Raw genomic sequence first — 18,427 nt, forward strand, 5'->3', positions numbered from 1 at the left:
AAGCCATTATTATAACTGTTTTGTTTATGCTTGTAATGTTGCTGAAAGGAATTTAAATGTTTTTTATTTTAACTCCAGCTTTATCGCACATGAAATTAGTTTTCCCGTTGTAATATATCGAGTTATTAAATCAAAATAGCTATTCAAATTATTTATTTATTTCAATAATAACCAATGTTTTGTTAATATACGTCCACACGGAACAATAACAGTTCACCCATATATCTTGTGTGTCCATTGTTTTAGCAAGTTCAATACAAGAACTGATAAAAAATCATAATTAATATTAACTTCAGGCAATCCGTGGCATGTAATGAAAAAGACTTTCTTTTATTTCATTTAAATACAGTCATGTGACATTTAACTGAACTACAGTAGCTACTCGATTGTTTTTCAGATTCTGAACAACTATAAACTTTCTCGGAAGAAACCTAAGCCCTTGATAGAATCTTGTAACACCATAGTAAACGCTTCTAAGCCTGAAAAGCAGCTTTCAAAAATGTTACTCCCTGTTAGAATTCAGTTTCTTGTAACACATTCTTATAAAGTATTCAGGTATCTGCCAGTCTACCAACCCTTTCTTTGTTTTGTTCTCCTATATATACTAAGCAATCTCTTTAATAAGGTCTCTGATTTGATCTTCCATCTATTACGTCTTTAATTTCTGTCAACTTTCTTCTCTTCTGCCTATAATATTTGTTAAATGAATATGACTTCTACCATTTTCTTCAGCTCTTCTATTCTTTATCTGAAGCTGCTTTGTACTCAATACTTTCGCTTTCCAAAATGTTTCTAAATGTGGAATTTTCAAGATGACCCAGGTATGTTGCTAAAATTCTGGCCTTGTATAAATGTAGTCTGTATCAGGATGTGAGTTAACATTGATACTTAACTTGTTGTTTTCAGTCTGTTCCAGTCACTGCTCCTACCTTTGTTATACACCTTGCAGCCTGTTCCATAATAGTTTCATTTACACAGTTTATTGTTTCTCTTTCCACAAGCTCTACTGCTTTCCGTTGCCTTTGCTTTATTACTTTTCTTTTCACTCAATGTTGTATTTGTCAGTCTTTGCATTTGTTACATTGCTTTTCTTTTTATCTGTTCTTTTGTCTTTTAACTTGTTCTATTACCTTTCTTTGCATGTGTTCAGAACTTCTCTTGTCTAATTCTTCCACTTGTTATACTACCTTTCTTAACATCTGCATTATTGCTTTTCTTTCCATTTATTCTTTTGTCATTCTTTGAACTTGTTCTATTGCCTTTCTTAACACTAGTTTGTCTCTCTTTCCATTTTTCTTTTGCCTTTCTGACCACATTTTTTGTTACCTTTCTTTAAACTTGTTCTATTACCTATCATTCACTTGTTCTATTACCTTTTATTTACATGTTCTATTACCTTTCTTTCCACTTGTTCTATTGCCTTTCTGTCAACTTTTTCTGTAACCTTTCTTCCCATTACATTTATTGTCTGTCTTTCCACTTGTTCTGTTGCATTTCATTCTATTTTTTTTCACTCGTTTTTGCTTTAACCCTAACCCTGCTAAATTTCTATAATGAACTTGTCCATGTTTCAATTTGGACAGAACCATTAACTGTTAAAAGGGGTGTTTGCTGAAAATTTACTGACTGAATAGCCAACAGTGCAGACCATGATCAGACTGCACGGATGTGCAGGCTGATCTTGGTCTGCACTGGTCACAAAGGCAGAATCACTTGCCGCCAGCAGGCTAAGGGTTAATACTTGCTACTGCTGTCAACAAGTTTCAGTGAGTTCTTTTTCTGCATTTACACCAAATTTCTTTCCTACTGCATTTTCTGCAACAACTCAATAAAGCCCTTATATCATATTCTGTTTTTGTTTAAGCTCCCTACTCAGCATTCATTTAACATATGAGATGCGCCATGGGAAAACCAACATAGTGGCTTTGCGACCAGCATGGATCCAGACCAGCCTGTACATCTGCGCAGTCTGGTCAGGATCCATGCTGTTCGCTAACAGTTTCTCTAATTACAATAGACTTTGAAAGCGAACAGCATGGATCCTGACCAGACTGCGCGGATGCGCAGGCTGGTCTGGATCCATGCTGGTCGCAAAGCCACTATGTTGGTTTTCTCATGGCGCGGCTCATATTACCATAAGTACCTTCAATACCTTACAGTCTTTTCACTATTACTGCATTTCACTTCACATTGTTTTGTTTCTTTGTCTTTCTGTTGTCCTTTTCTTTTCTTGTATCCAAACTACTGTCAACTGTGTTTAAAGACTTTGCAGCTAGATTATACATAGGCATACATACTTTTTACATCTTATCAATATTATCACTTAACAGTAAACTACTGCAAGCTGTTAGATAACCTCATTTCTGTAATTTCATCATGAACTGTTTTTTCTTATTCTCCAATCATACTAGTTTTTTTTTTTTTTTTTTTTTTTTTTTTTTAATTTTCTAACTTCAGACAGAGTGCCTGTCCTTTAACAATTACCATTTACGTCAATTCTCCCATAAATACTTTTCACAAAATCATTCTTTTTTTTTCTAAAGAAAATTTAACAAATGATTAGATCAGGAAGATGTTCATAATTAATTTCAATTTGTGTCAATAGGTTTATCTTTGCAGCATCAATTATTTTCAAATTATAATCAGCAAGAACCCCTATGGTTTTCATTGGTACAATCATGAACCCCTAGAGTTGCCTAATTGACATTAACAAGCCCTTGAGCTACATGTAAGCTGCCTTGTACAACACTGATCAGCATCTGTACAACATTGGTCAAAAGAAAACAAGTGCCAATTAAACAGAATAGCACAAGTCCTGAGAAATTTATTAGAAACAAAATTCTTGACGGAAAAAAAGCTTTCAGTCAAAAACAAGTTAAGCTTGAACTGTGTCTTTCTAAATCTTCATTATTTTATATTTATGCGGTAAATGGAATAAACTTTAAAGTCTACATAAATTGAATTAAGAAATTAACAACTTTTTTATCGGTTTTATCCATGCATGAAATATTATTTATTTATTTATTTATTTATTATACCAGATTTATATAGTGCCCTTTTCATGATCAATTTCACGTTCAAAGGCGCAAATGCAGCCACACAGGGCGCATAATTCATCCTCTACTAGTACAGATACAGAGCGATCTGACCAGAGGGACAGAGTGAGACAAAGCCCCCACGACAGAGAGATCAGATACTCGGAAAATATTTAAAGTGTGTGGAGGCTGAATGATTTCACTAATTAAATAAATAATTTTGATCACAGTATATAGTGCGCAACCTAAACCTGTAATTGAAAAGTCATTTCTATATTAGGGATCCACAGACTCCTTCTGTGAATAAATTCTTAAAACATTATTAAATGCTACAGGATACTGCTGTGGTGATCTTTAAATTAGATGAAATGAGCCGTGCCATGAGAAAACCAACATAGTGGGTTTGCGACCAGCATGGATCCAGACCAGCCTGCGCATCCGCGCAGTCTGGTCAGGATCCATGCTGTTTGCTAACAGTTTCTCCAATTCCAATAGGCTTTAAAAGCGAACAGCATGGAGCCTGACCAGACTGCGCGAATGCGCAGGCTGGTCTGGATCCATGCTGGTCGCAAACCCACTATGTTGGTTTTCTCATGGCACGGCTCAAATTATGCCTAAGCATTAATAAATTGCTTTTGCGCTACCCAGTGCAGTAAATTTAATTAATTAGCTGAGCAAAAGCTGAAAGTTCAATGTTACCATTTTACATATTTTTCTTTCCAATTGGGTTACATAAGGCCGGCGTTTTACCCAGATGCCAGCCCGTGACGAAATAATGCTTAGACGGGTTTGGACGATCATCCTCCGCCATGGATAGCTGGAAAGTCACCATACAACCTATAATTGTATCAGTGTGACGTTATCCCCCACTCCCCCTCCCCCCACACCCACATTGAAAAAAAAAAACAGTTTTCTCTTCCTTTTATTTTCTCCTCTCCTTTTATAATGTTTTCATAATATAAACTCTTGGTGATGAGCCTATGCATTAAAATAATCTGAAATTATTATTTATTACAAACCGTATGAGGAACTATAGAAGCATAATGCATCATTTCTGACACAGATCAATACTTGCAACATATCTAGTTTATAAATGTGGGCATTGTGTTACACAATATTAACAATTTCCTCGTGCTAAATGAGGGAATCCATGAATATATTGCAAAATCTGTCCAATATGACAAAATTTGATGGAACTTTTTCCTTCTACGCTCTGCACAGATCCATCAAAACCCGTTCGCCTTAAAATTATACGAAATATTTCAGAAATATTTCGACATTATGATTTCTGTAGCAAATTTTGAAATTCCAAGTTAGTGATAGAATTTGACAGTGTTATGGATGATGGCAAATAAATCCATCAACAAACTATAAACACCAGTTACCTAATACCCAATATGTTTTTCGAAGATTTTTCCATATTTGCCTTATCTGTCAAAAGTGACATAAATGAAAATTGGAAACTGCTTGTTGAGAAATAAAGGAAGAATATTCTAGTTGCAGAAAGAAATGATTCATAGCTAAAAAGAGTAAAATGATGAATTTACCAGACACAGTGACAAAATTGATTCAAAAGTAGCATTTCTCAGAAAAATTAAAAACAAATCAGCAAAAAAAATTGAAACATGGCTGGCTTTTTAATAACTGCAAGTCAAGACTTTTTTTATCACTGTATACATATTTTTATTTTAAAAAGTTAAATTATTGTCGAGTTTTACATGGTTTGTATGAAAAAAACAACAACAAAAAACAAATGATGTTGATGTCAACATTGTAAAATATGTGCATGTCCACTTGATGATGATGATGTATATAGGTCTTTTTTAAACTGATGGAAACTGTTGGGAGTTTAGTAAACAAGGTATGTAAATGTAACATTGCAAAGTCAGAAACAGGCACGAATGTCCCATCAATATGGACCTGTTCACTCCATGATGATAATGTAAGATGTAGGAGAAGTCGAGTACACATGGTTCAGATGTAGATATAATAATTATGGTCAAGTCCTAAAAAAGGGGCATAACTCATGAAAACATACTCAGACATGAAAAGCAGGTTCAATTCATGCTGACGACATATATCAACTTTCATTTGAATTAGAGGAAGGAACTGGAGGAGGAAATGAGTACACAAAGTACACTTGCAGTTGTAACGCAATCATCAGACATGAAAGTTCCGACTATAATTATGCTCATGTCCACTTCATGTAAATAATGTATACCAAGTTTTTATTTAAACTATATATAAAATTAAGGAGGAACCGAGTAGACAAGATTCAAATGTAGTTGTGATAGTAAGTCCAAAACAGAGGCATTAATTGGACATAAAAGTCCAGATAATATGCACATGTCTTCAAGTTGATGATGTACACAAAAGAAACTGCCTTCCTCCACAAAACATGATTCAGAATCATTACAAGGATATTCTTTTACTTCAATACTGTCAACCTAAAACCAGGTTCTTGAAGAAACTGCTTTCCTTCACAAATCATGGTTTAGACATTGCAAGGATCCTGTTTAACTGCAATACTGTTGACCTAAAACCAAGTTCTTGAAGAAACTGCCTTCCTTCACAAACCATGATTCAGTCATTGCAAGCTTGTTTTACTGCAATACTGTTGACCTAAAACATAGTTCTTGAAGAAACTGCCTTCCTTCACAAATCATGGTTTAGACATTGCAAGGATCCTGTTTTATTGCAATACTGTTGACCTAAAACCAAGTTCTTGAAGAAAATGCCTTCTTTCACAAACCATGATTCAGTCATTGCAAGCTTGTTTTACTGCAATACTGTTGACCTAAAACCTAGTTCTTGATGAAACTGCCTTCCTTCACAAACCATGATTCAGTCATTGCAAGAAGCTTGTTTTACTGCAATACTGTTGACCTAAAACCTAGTTCTTGAAGAAAATGCCTTCCTTCACAAACCATGATTCAGTCATTGGAAGAAGCTTGTTTTACTGCAATACTGTTGACCTAAAACCTAGTTCTTGAAGAAACTGACTTCCTTCAAAAATCATGATTCAGTAATTGCATGGATCCTGTTTTACTGCAATACTACTGTTGACCTAAAACCTAGTTCTTGAAGAAACTGCATTCCTCCAAAAAACATGATTCAGAATTATTGCAAGGATATTCTTTTACTTCAATACTGTTGATCTAAAACCTAGTTCTTGAAGAAACTGCCTTCATTCACAAATCATGGTTCAGTCATTGCAAGGATCCTGTTTTACTGCAATACTGTTGACCTAAAACATAGTTCTTGAAGAAACTGCCTTCCTTCAAAAATCATGATTCAGTAATTGCATGGATCCTGTTTTACTGCAGTACTGTTGATCTAAAACCTAGTTCTTGAAGAAACTGCCTTCCTTCACAAATCATGATTCAGTCATTGCAAGGATCTTGTTTTACTGCAATACTGTTGACCTAGGTTTAGTTCTTGATGAAACTGCCTTCCTTCGCATAACATAGTTCAGTCACTGCAAGGATCCTGTTTTACTGCAATACTGTTGACCTAAACCGAGTTCTTGAAGAAACTGCCTTCCTTCACAAATCATGATTCAGTTGTCATTGCAAGAAGCTTGTTTTACTGCAATGCTGTTGACCTAAAACCTAGTTCTTGAAGAAACTGCATTCCTTCACAAAACATGATTCAGTAATTGCATGGATCCTGTTTTACTGCAATACTGTTGACCTAAAACCTAGTTCTTGAAGAAACTGCCTTCCTTCACAAAACATGATTCAGTCATTGCAAGGATCTTGTTTTACTGCAATACTGTGATCTAAAACCTAGTTCTTGAAGAAACTGCCTTCATTCACAAATCATGATTCAGTCATTGCAAGGATCTTGTTTTACTGCAATACTACTGTTGACCTAGGTTTAGTTCTTGATGAAACTGCATTCCTTCACAAAATATAGTTCAGTCATTGCAAGGATCCTGTTTTCCTGCAATACTGTTGACCTAAAACCTAGTTCTTGAAGAAACTGCCTTCCTTCATAAATCATTGTTCAGTCATTGCAAGGATCCTGTTTTACTGCAATACTGTTGACCTAAAACCTGGTTCTTGAAGGAACTGCATTCCTTCACAAAACATAGTTCAGTCATTGCAAGGATCCTGTTTTACTGTTATACTGTTGACCCAGGTTTAGTTCTTGATGAAACTGCATTCATTCACAAATCATAGTTCCGTCATTGCAAGGATCCTGTTTTACTGCAAGACTGTTGACCTAAACCTAGTTCTTGAAGAAACTGCCTTCCTTCACAAATCATGATTCAGTCATTGTAAGAAGCTTGTTTTACAGCAATACTGTTGACCTAAAACCTAGTTCTTGAAGAAACTGCATTCCTTTACGAAACATGATTCAGTAATTGCAAGGATCCTGTTTTACTGCAATACTGTTGACCTAAAACATAGTTCTTGAAGAAACTGCCTTCCTTCACAAATCATGATTCAGTCATTGCAAGGATCTTGTTTTATTGCAATACTGTTGACCTAAAACCTAGTTCTTGAAGAAACTGCATTCCTCCACAAAACATGATTCAGTCATTGCATGGATCTTGTTTTACTGCAATACTGTTGACCTAAAACCTAGTTCTTGAAGAAACTGCATTCCTTCACAAATCATGATTCAGTCATTGCAAGGATCTTGTTTTACTGCAATACTGTTGACCTAAAACCTAGTTCTTGAAGAAACTGCCTTCCTTCACAAATCATGATTCAGTCATTGCAAGGATCTTGTTTTACTGCAATACTGTTGACCTAAAACCTAGTTCTTGAAGAAACTGCCTTCCTTCACAAATCATGATTCAGTCATTGCAAGGATCTTGTTTTACTGCAATGCTGTTGACCTAAAACCTAGTTCTTGAAGAAACTGCCTTCCTTCACAAATCATGATTCAGTCATTGCAAGGATCTTGTTTTACTGCAATACTGTTGACCTAAAACCTAGTTCTTGAAGAAACTGCCTTCCTTCACAAATCATGATTCAGTCATTGCAAGGATCTTGTTTTACTGCAATACTGTTGACCTAAAACCTAGTTCTTGAAGAAACTGCCTTCCTTCACAAAACATAGTTCAGTCATTGCAAGGATCCTGTTTTACTGCAATACTGTTGACCTAAAACATAGTTCTTGAAGAAACTGCCTTCCTTTAAAAATCATGATTCAGTCATTGCAAGGATCTTGTTTTACTGCAATACTGTTGACCTAAAACCTACTTCTTGAAGAAACTGCCTTCCTTCACAAATCATGGTTCAGTAATTGCAAGGATCCTGTTTTACTGTTACACTGTGGACTTAAATTTTGTTCTTAAGAAACACTACAGTTATCCGGAGTTTCAAAAGATTAGGAAAACAACCATGGACCATATGAATTAATCAAGCTAACCCATGTGCTTGAGCAAATGATGCTCAATTGATCTTGATTTAACTGAAAGTTATATATGTTTTGTTGAGTTTAAAGTCATAATAACAAAATCTAAGTCAGATAGGACCTTTTTTGCAGCTTCTAATGATGGAAGAAAAGCCAAGGTGCCCCTGCAGGAATAATTTCAGACACTTGCTGGCATCTGGGCAGAACCACTGACCTTCTGAAAGCCAGCCGAATGGCCTCCTCAAATAAAAATTCTACACCTCAAACCTGATTTTGAACCCACTGTGATAAGAAGCAAGCGCTTCAAAGTTAGCAACCACATAACCACTCCGTCACAAAATCCGCAATGTATTCTTCTCACGAGCATAATTTTATCAAATATCAACATTTATCAGCTAGCTATATGGAAACAGTAACATTCTGTTACTACGGCATATTTTTTCAATTATTACATAGCTTAATGTCCAAATTTAATTTTGTCTCTGTCTGTCCATTAATGTAATAAGAAGAATGAAACGGTTGCTTAGCGACCATTGTAAAATGATACAATGTGAAAAGTTGGGAATATTTCTGGGCTGCTTAGGTTAATGTCAAGTCTTGTCCCAGAGGAACACCAATGTCTCTTTCTCAAATAAATGGACCCAAATCTATTTAATCGTGCAGTAATTTGTATAAAATTCATTTCAATGTTTTAAAACACTGCGACTCTAAAAATCCATAAGTGCTTGTTGGTTGAACAACAAAGTGTAATTAATAAGTTAATTAACAAACAAGAATAATCTCCTAACAAAAATATTTGCTAAAGTTTGTGATATTTCATCTTGAGCGGATTTTGGCAGTCTGTGTTCAGAACCTATGTTTTGTTCACAGGAGATAACTCCTGAGGCTATACAAATTTTGTAAAATTATGTCCCTTTTCTTCTATCAGAACCAAAAAAGATCGGTCAGAATATATTATTAGAGAAATATTTACAAAAACAAGAGGGTCATGATGAGCCTAAATCGCTCACCTATGAAATATGGCCTTTGATTCATCCAAGATAAACATTCTGACCAAGTTTCAGGAAGATAGGGTCAGAAATGTGGCCTCTACAGTGTTAACAAGCTTTTCCTTTGATGTGACCTAGTTTTTGACCCCACTTGCCACAGTCTGGAATTTGGCGTAGGAATCATCAAGATAAACATTCTGACCAAGTTTCATGAAGATAAATGTGGCCTCTAGAGTGTTGGGTTTTTCCTTTAATTTGACCGGTTGACCTAGTTTTTGACCCCACATGACCTAGATTCAAACTTGACCTGGAGATCATCAAGACCAACATTCTGACCAATTCTCATGAGTTTCAAACTTAAATGTGGTCTCTAGAGTGTTAACAAGATTTTCCTTTGATCTGGCCTAGTGCCCTAGTTTTTGACCCCATATGACCCAGATTCAACTTGGCTTAAAAATCAACAAGATAAACATTCTGACCAAGTTTCATGAAGATGGGGTCATAAATGTGGCCTCTAGAGTGTTAACCAGCTTTTTTTAATTTTACCATGTGACCTAGTTTTTGACCCTACATGACCCATATTCAAACCTGACCTAGAGGTCATCAAAACAAACATTCTGACCAATTCCCATGAGTTTCCACCTTAAACTGTGGACTCAAAGTGTTAACAAGATTTTCCTTAGATCTGGCCTACTGACCTAGTTTTTTACCCTACATGACACAGTTTTGAATCTGACCTAGAGATCATCAAGACAAACATTCTGACCAAGTTTAATAAAGATTGGGTCACAAATGTGGCCTCTAGAGTGTTAACAAGGCAAATGTTGACTGACGGCGCATGACGGACGCCAGACAATGACCGGTCACAATAGCTCATCTTAAGCACTTTGTGCTCTGGTGAGCTTAAAAGTCATTTAAAGGTTCGTCTATTTATAGCTTTAATGGCCCCAAAAAAGGGACAAAAGTGTCAACATTTGAAAAAATTTTTTTAAAGACGGCCTAATAGTAATGCTACACACCTAGTTTGATGCAGATCCATCAAGTGGTTTAAAAGAAGAAGTTGTTTTAAGGTTTTTCTATTTTAAGCTATAGTTGCCCATTTAATGAGCCAAGCATTCCCATTGCCAAACATTTGGGATAGGACTTACAGTGATGCTACAGACCAAGTTTGATGAAGATCTATGGTGTGGTTCATGACATGAAAATGTTTAAATGTTTTTCTACTTTTAGCTCTAGCAGATCATAGAAGTGGCCACATGCTCTTCCCACATTTAAGCAAATCTGGCAAGTTTTAATATATAAATGATCCTACAGACCAAGTTTGATGAAGATCTCCAGTGGACCCTGAAAGGAGTTAACATGTCTTTTGAACAAATTTTAGAGAAGACCTTGCCAAGATGCAACAGACCAAATTTGGTGAAATTCTGACCAATAGTTTCAGAAAGGAAGTTAATGTAAATTTTGACAATGGATGCAGGCCAGGAAAAAATACAGGGGTGAAGGACTTGGGGGGGGGGGGGGGGGGGGGGGGGGGGGGGTTTTGCAGGATGTGGATGAGGGAAACTAAGATACAATATCAGGAAACTGATCTAGTAGAAAAAACAAAAATACAGTGACAAAGACAGTACGCTTGGGATATGTGAGGGTATGGAATGAGGATGAGGGATACTATGATACAATATGAGAGGTGGGTTTATCCTTGTGAGCTACTGATGCCAAAATCAACAGGGATCTTCCTCCAGAGGTACTCAGTCATTGTATTTAAGTTTGAAAGCAGTAGCTTTTAAACTTTATGTCCAGTTTCTGTCTTCAGGTCAATGAGACCTCAATACCACTCTAATATACCTCACCTTCCGGAAACCTAATGAGGTTATATCCAAACTGGCCAAGTAAGTACTTCAACAACAGAAAACAAGAGGACCATGATGGTCCTGAATCGCTCACCTGTCCCCACATGACCCAGTTTTGAACTGAGTATGACCTCATTTTTTCTATTATTTGACATAGTGACCTAGTTTTTGAGCTCATGTGACCCAGTTTTGAACCTGACCTAGATATCATCAAGATAAAAATTCTGACCAATTTTCATGAAGATCCATTGAAAAATATGGCCTCTAGAGAGGTCACAATGTTTTTTATTATTTGACCTACTGACCTAGTTATTGATGGCATGTGACCCAGTTTCGAATTTGATCTAGATACCATTAATGTGAACATTCTGACCAATTTTCATGAAGATCCCTTCAATAGTATGGCCTCTAGAGAGGTCACAAGGTTTTTCTATTTTTAGACCTACTGACCTAGTTTTTGACCGCAGTTGACCCAGTTTCAAACTTGACCTAGATATCATCAAGATGAACATTCTGACTAAACTTCATGAAGATCCATTCAAAATTATGGCCTCTAGAGAGGTCACAAGGTTTTCTATTTTTAGACCTACTGACCTAGTTTTTGACCACAGTTGACCCAGTTTCGAACTTGACCTAGATATCATCAAGATGAACATTCAGACCAACTTTCATACAGATCCCATGAAAAATATGGCCTCTAGAGAGGTCACAAGGTTTTTCTATTATTTGACCTACTGGCCTAGTTATTGACGGCATGTGACCCAGCCTTAAACCTGACCTAGATACCATCAAGAGGAACATTCTGACCAATTTTCATGAAGATCCATTCACAAGTATGGCTTCTAGACAGGTCACAAGGTTTTTCTATTTTTAGACCTACTGTCCTAGTTTTTGATCGCAGTTGACCCAGTTTCGAATTTGACCTAGATATCATGAAGATGAACACTCAGACCAACTTTCATACAGATCCCATGAAAAATATGGCCATTAGAGAGGTCACAATGTTTTTTTATTATTTGACCTACTGACCTAGTTTTTGATGGCACATGACCCAGTTTCGAACTTGACCTTGATATCATCAAGGTGAACATACTGACCAACATTCATGAAGATCCATTGAAAAGTATGGCCTCTAGAGAGGTCACAAGGTTTTTCTATTTTTAGACCTACTGACCTAGTTTTTGACCGCAGTTGACTCAGTTTCGAACTTGACCTAGATATTATCAAGATGAACATTCACACCAACTTTCATACAGATCCCATGTAAAATATGGCCTCTAGAGTGGTCACAAGGTTTTTCTATTATTTGACCTACTGACCTAGTTTTTAAAGTCACATGACCCAGTTTCGAACTTGACCTAGATATCATCAAGGTGAACATTCTGACCAACTTTCATGAAGATCCATTGAATAGTATGGCCTCTAGAAAGGTCACAAGGTTTTTCTATTTTTAGACCTACTGACCTAGTTTTGGACCGCACGTTATCCAGTTTCGAACTTGACCTAGATATCATCAAGATGAACATTCAGACCAACTTTCATAATGATCCCATGAAAAATATGACCTCTAGAGTGGTCACAAACAAAAGTTTACGGATGCACGGACGGACGGACGGACGCACGGACGGACAACGGACGCCGGACGCTGCGCGATCACAAAAGCTCACCTTGTCACAAAGTGACATGTGAGCTAAAAAGGGCATAATGGAGCAAAATGCAGAATGCTGAGTAGTTCTAGAAAGCTGTATAAATATGGTATAATGTCTCTTAAATATAAAATAGAGAAACATAAATCATCCATATTAAGTTATGTGTCTCCGAAATACAAATAAGGTCATACTTATATAAAATTCTTTGGCCAGAAGTATTTTAACGATTCAATTTACCGTAATAATCAACAGACTGTGATCTTAGGAAGGTTTTATCTATAATAACAATCCTTAAAGCGATAAGAACAAATTATTCGCTCAAATTCGCATAATTTCAACAGAGGAAGATGAAGTCCATTGTATACAAGTCTTTGAAGCCGGCAATACCAGCCTATTAAGAGCCCCTGCGTTAATTTGCCATCACTTTTAAATTGATTCAAAATAACATCACAATAGATAATTCGTAAAATAGTGAATGATGTGGATAAATCATGAAGCGAGAATGTCAAAAAACCTTCGCAACTTCTTCAAATCAATTTTGTTTATCAAGATCAAAAATGGAGATAAAACTTTTCATAAACAGAAATTATAAATTGGATGACACCCGTAAAATGAGGTGAAGCGGACTGAACTACGAAATATGTCAATATTCTGACGGTCATAATTAGCGTGCATTCAACCCATTGTGTACAGGATGGATTAAAAAATTTTGCTCCCATTCAGTTTGCGATAAAAAGAAAATATTTGCCGGCCAGCTTCAGAGGGTGGTAATTAGAGAGGTAACAAAGGGGTATAATTGATTGATCAATAATTCGGAAGTATTCCACGGCTGTGGCATAACTAATTAAATGTAATCAATGAATAATATTTGAACGATCAATACCGTTCAATTATTCCACTTTTTTACCCTTCCTTCGCACAACCTCATTTTCTGCGTAATATACCACAGTCCGGTCAACTTCTGGGAAAAAAAAAAATCTGGTTCATTAATTCAAATTTTCATTGAGAAGTAAAACTTTGTAATGAAGACATGAAAAAATGAATTTAAATTTTCATTTCAGAAGTATCGTATTCTTATTGCTAAGCCACAAATTCTGTTCCAATCATAATTATCTACAAACATTTTAATGAATTAATTTGTGATTTCTTCAAGATTACAATTGTTTTAGATCTTACAAGATGATTGCAATCGTACAAAAAAAAACCAACATGAAAAGGAAATGAATGGAACAATACATACTATATAACAGAGAATACTGAAACTGAGTGAAATTAATCAGGGTAATTTTAAACTAATAATCATGTTCGCCCACACCCAGTAAACAATCAACATGCTATTTCTTTAGTTTCAGTAACAGTTTATATTTCGCTGACATCCCCAAAACTACAGTTCCGGTTTCAGCAGAGAAAATCAAGCCGAAAACAATCCCATCTATGGCCTCACAACATGTTTTCACGTGAACAAAACCGTTCCAAATGCACAGGCTTTCTATAATGACCCAGTAGGGCTCGACTGTGCTCCCGCGACCCCGTCACCCCAAAATAAAAGAGTCTTCCCTGATACTGCCTCACTCTATAATTACGACTCCGACAGCCATTATTGTGAACAAACCAACCGGAACATCGACTAATGGGAACACCGTAGGCTGTTGACGCAAAATGTTATCGTTATTTATACTTCAGATTAGTTCCTAAAGTGATGCGTATAAATACAATAGGCATAAAAACCATTACCTGATGTTATTCGCTACAATTGCTTTTTACCGAAATAATTTTCATTAAAAGTATTTCTTCCTGAACTTTTAATGGCACGCAAACACGTAATTTACATAATAATACCGGCTTGAGAATGTTTTCAACTTAATCCAGAATGGTGATATAAATTGCAAAGAGTAAAATGTTCAACATGAAAAACAAATAAGTGAACTCCCAAGCTCCATAATGGAACCTAAGACACAACACCACTTTCAAAAATACAATCTTCATAACAAAATTATGAAGAAAAAAATTTGACTCTGTCACTTTCAAGCTCCTTAAAGTCAGTTATATGTTTCAGTACCTTGCCAACCAATTGAATGATTAATAATCCTATTCAGCTAGTGCAACAAAAATTATAAAACATCACAACTAGGGTTTGAACCCTCCAGTACTGGATGCCCATTGACAGTGAATTTGCGATTGCAAAGTTTTAAATTGGAAAACAAAAATTATCAATCATTTCTCTGCCAGCTGTGACAACATGGAGAGGAATGTACTTTTTGACTTTGTGATAACATGGAGGAGTGTGATTTTGTGTCAACATGGAGAAAAGTGTACTTTTTGACTTTGTGACAACATGGAGGAGTGTGATTTAGTGACAACATGGAGAGGAGTACTTTTTGACTTTGTGACAACATGGAGGAGTGTGACTTTGTGACAACATGGAGGAGTGTACTTTTTGACTTTGTGATAACATGGAGGAGTGTGATTAAGTGACAACATGGAGTGGAGTGTACTTTTTGACTTTGTGACAACATGGAGGAGTGTGACTTTGTGACAACATGGAGAGGAGTGTACTTTTTGACTTTGTGACAACATGGAGGAGTGTGATTTAGTGACAACATGGAGGAGTGTGACTTTTTGACAACATGGAGGAGTGTACTTTTTGACTTTGTGACAAAATGGAGGAGTGTGATTTAGTGACAACATGGAGGAGTGTGACTTTGTGACAACATGGAGGAGTGTACTTTTTGACTTTGTGACAACATGGAGGAGTGTGACTTTGTGACAACATGGAGAGGAGTGTACTTTTTGACTTTGTGACAACATGGAGGAGTGTGACTTTGTGACAACATGGAGAGGAGTGTACTTTTTGACTTTGTGACAACATGGAGGAGCGTGACTTTGTGACAACATGGAGAGTAGTGTACTTTTTGATAACATGGAGAGGAGTGTACTTTTTGACTTTGTGACAACATGGAGGAGTGTGACTTTGTGACAACATGGAGAGGAGTGTACTTTTTGACTTTGTGACAACATGGAGGAGCGTGACTTTGTGACAACATGGAGGAGTGTGACTTTTTGATAACATGGAGAGGATTGTACTTTTTGACTCTGTGACAACATGGAGGAGTGTGACTTTGTGACAACATAGTGGGAAAGTGTAACTTTATGACTTAGTGACATGACAGGAATGTACTTTTAGAATTTGTGGCAACATGGAGAGAAGTGTCTGTATGACTTTGTGGCAACATGGAGAGAAGTGTCTGTATGACTTTGTGACAACATGGAAGGAAGTGTCTGTATGACTTTGTGGCAACGTGGAGAGAAGTGTCTGTATGACTTTGTGACAACGTGGAGAGGAGTGTCTGTTTTGACTTTGTGACAACTGAGAGGAAGGTATGTTTGATGAAATTGTGGCACATGAGAGAAGTGTACTTATATTTGCACAACATGAGAGAAGTGTACTTGTTGACTTTGTGACAACATGGAGTGAAGTGTCTTGTTTGTGAAATAGGGGAAGTGTATATTTTGACTTTGTGGAACATGGAGAGAAGTGTCTGTATGACTTTGTGACAACATGGAAGGAAGTGTCTGTATGACTTTGTGGCAACATGGAGAGAAGTGTCTGTATGACGTTGTGGCAAAGTGGAGAGAAGTGTCTGTATGACTTTGCAACAACATGGAAGGAAGTGTCTGTATTACTTTGTGGCAACATGGAGAGAAGTGTCTGTATGACGTTGTGGCAAAGTGGAGAGAAGTGTCTGTATGACTTTGTGGCAACATGAAGAGAAGTGTACTTATTGAATTTGCAACAACATAGAGGTAGTGTACTTTTTTACTTTGTGACAACATAGAGTGAAGTGTACTTTTTGATAATATAGTGGGAAGTGTATATTTTGACTTTGTGACAACATGGAGAGAAGTGTCTTTTTGACTTTGAGACAACATAGAGGTAAGTGTACTTTTTGACTTTGTGATAACATAGAGGGAAGTGTACTTTTTGACTTTGTGACAACATAGAGGAAAGTGTCTTTTTGACTTTGTGACATCAGGAAGGGAAGTATCTTTTTCACTTTGTAATATCATAGAGGGAAGTGTACTTTTTGACTGTGTTACAACATAGAGGAAAGTGTCTTTTTGACTTTGTGACATCAGGAAGGGAAGTATCTTTTTGACTTTGTGACAACATGGCAGGAATGTACCTTTAGACTTTGTGACAACATGGAGGGAAGTGTCTGTATGACTTTGTGACAATATAGAGAGAAGTGCACTATGGACTTTGTGACAAGACAGAGGGAATTGTACTTTTTGACTTTGTGACAACATAGTGGGAAGTGTACTTTTAACTTTGTGACATCATAGTAGGAAGTGTACTTTTAACTTTGTGACAACATAGAGTAAGTGTCTTTTTGACTTTGTGACAATATGTAGGGAAGTGTCTTTTTGACTTTGTGATAACATGGAAGAAAGTGTATTTTTGACTTTGTGACAACATGGAGGGGATGTACTCTTTGACTTTGTGACAACAAGGAAGGAATGTATCTCTGTCAGTTGTGACAACATGGAGGAAAGTGTTCTTTCTGACTTTGTGACAACATTGAGGGAAGTGTACTTTTAGATTTTGTTACTACATGGAGGGAAATCTATTTTTGGACTTAATGACGACAGTGAGGGAAGGGAATGTACTTTCAGACTTTGTGATACCACAGAGTGAATGTACTTTTAGACTTTGTGACAACATTGAGGGAATGTACTTTTTGACTGTGCGACAACAAGGAATGAATGCATCTTTTGACTTTCTGATGATATTTTGGAAGGATATGTGACCACAAGGAGAACAACCATTTTACTTCGAAGCAGTATTGACAGAATGTATCTGTAGACTAAGTAACAACATAAAATGAATGTTAATTTTGTCTTGGTAGTAACAAGAACGGAACTTTTTATTCTGGAATCAGTTCCCTTTTTATTTTGGAATAACATTGAGGGAATATATCTTTCAACTGTAACAGCATGGAAAGAATGTTCAATTTGACATAGTGATTACAACTGTTAAATGATTCAGAACTTTCTGACTGCTGCAATGAAGTAAATGTAAAATTTTCAAACCTTTTAACTTGCTAGTAAGGAAAATAAAGATAGCCAGCGAATACTCTAGAAATTTAAGAGAAAACTCTTAAAAAAGGTGTAGCTAATCCCAGGTGAACAGGTTCTTTTTTCTTGTCTGTTTCAAATGGAAGACCTTGCCATCTTAAGATGCATGCGAAGTTGTAGTTTGTCTGTGTTCTTGCTACATGTAACTGTTTCACTCCCAAATTCTACTTTTCTGTACTTTTAAAAATCAAAGAGAAAAACTCAAAAATGTCATTATTTACTGTCCACAAGGAAGGTTTCAAAAAGCTTCTAGACAGTTTGAAAAAGAATGGAAAAACATCTTTCAACATTTTGTGAAGTCCGTAAGAATTGATATATGGGAAAATCTTCTACCCTCAATTTTCACAATGTTGTTGAAATGGTAAAAACCTAAATTTGCGAAATTGAAACTTTGAAAG

The 18,427-nt window shown here is 36.2% G+C and overlaps 1 protein-coding gene across 3 annotated transcripts in view; it reads right to left on the reverse strand.

Moving 5' to 3' along the window:
- The window catches only part of LOC123524545 (eyes absent homolog 1-like), a 178,896-nt gene that overhangs the window by 88,657 nt on the left and 71,812 nt on the right, over positions 1–18,427 (reverse strand). The gene's annotated exons all lie outside the window — the stretch shown is intronic.

Source organism: Mercenaria mercenaria, chromosome 3, assembly GCF_021730395.1.
Source record: "Mercenaria mercenaria strain notata chromosome 3, MADL_Memer_1, whole genome shotgun sequence".
NCBI classification, from domain to species: Eukaryota; Metazoa; Mollusca; class Bivalvia; order Venerida; family Veneridae; genus Mercenaria; species Mercenaria mercenaria.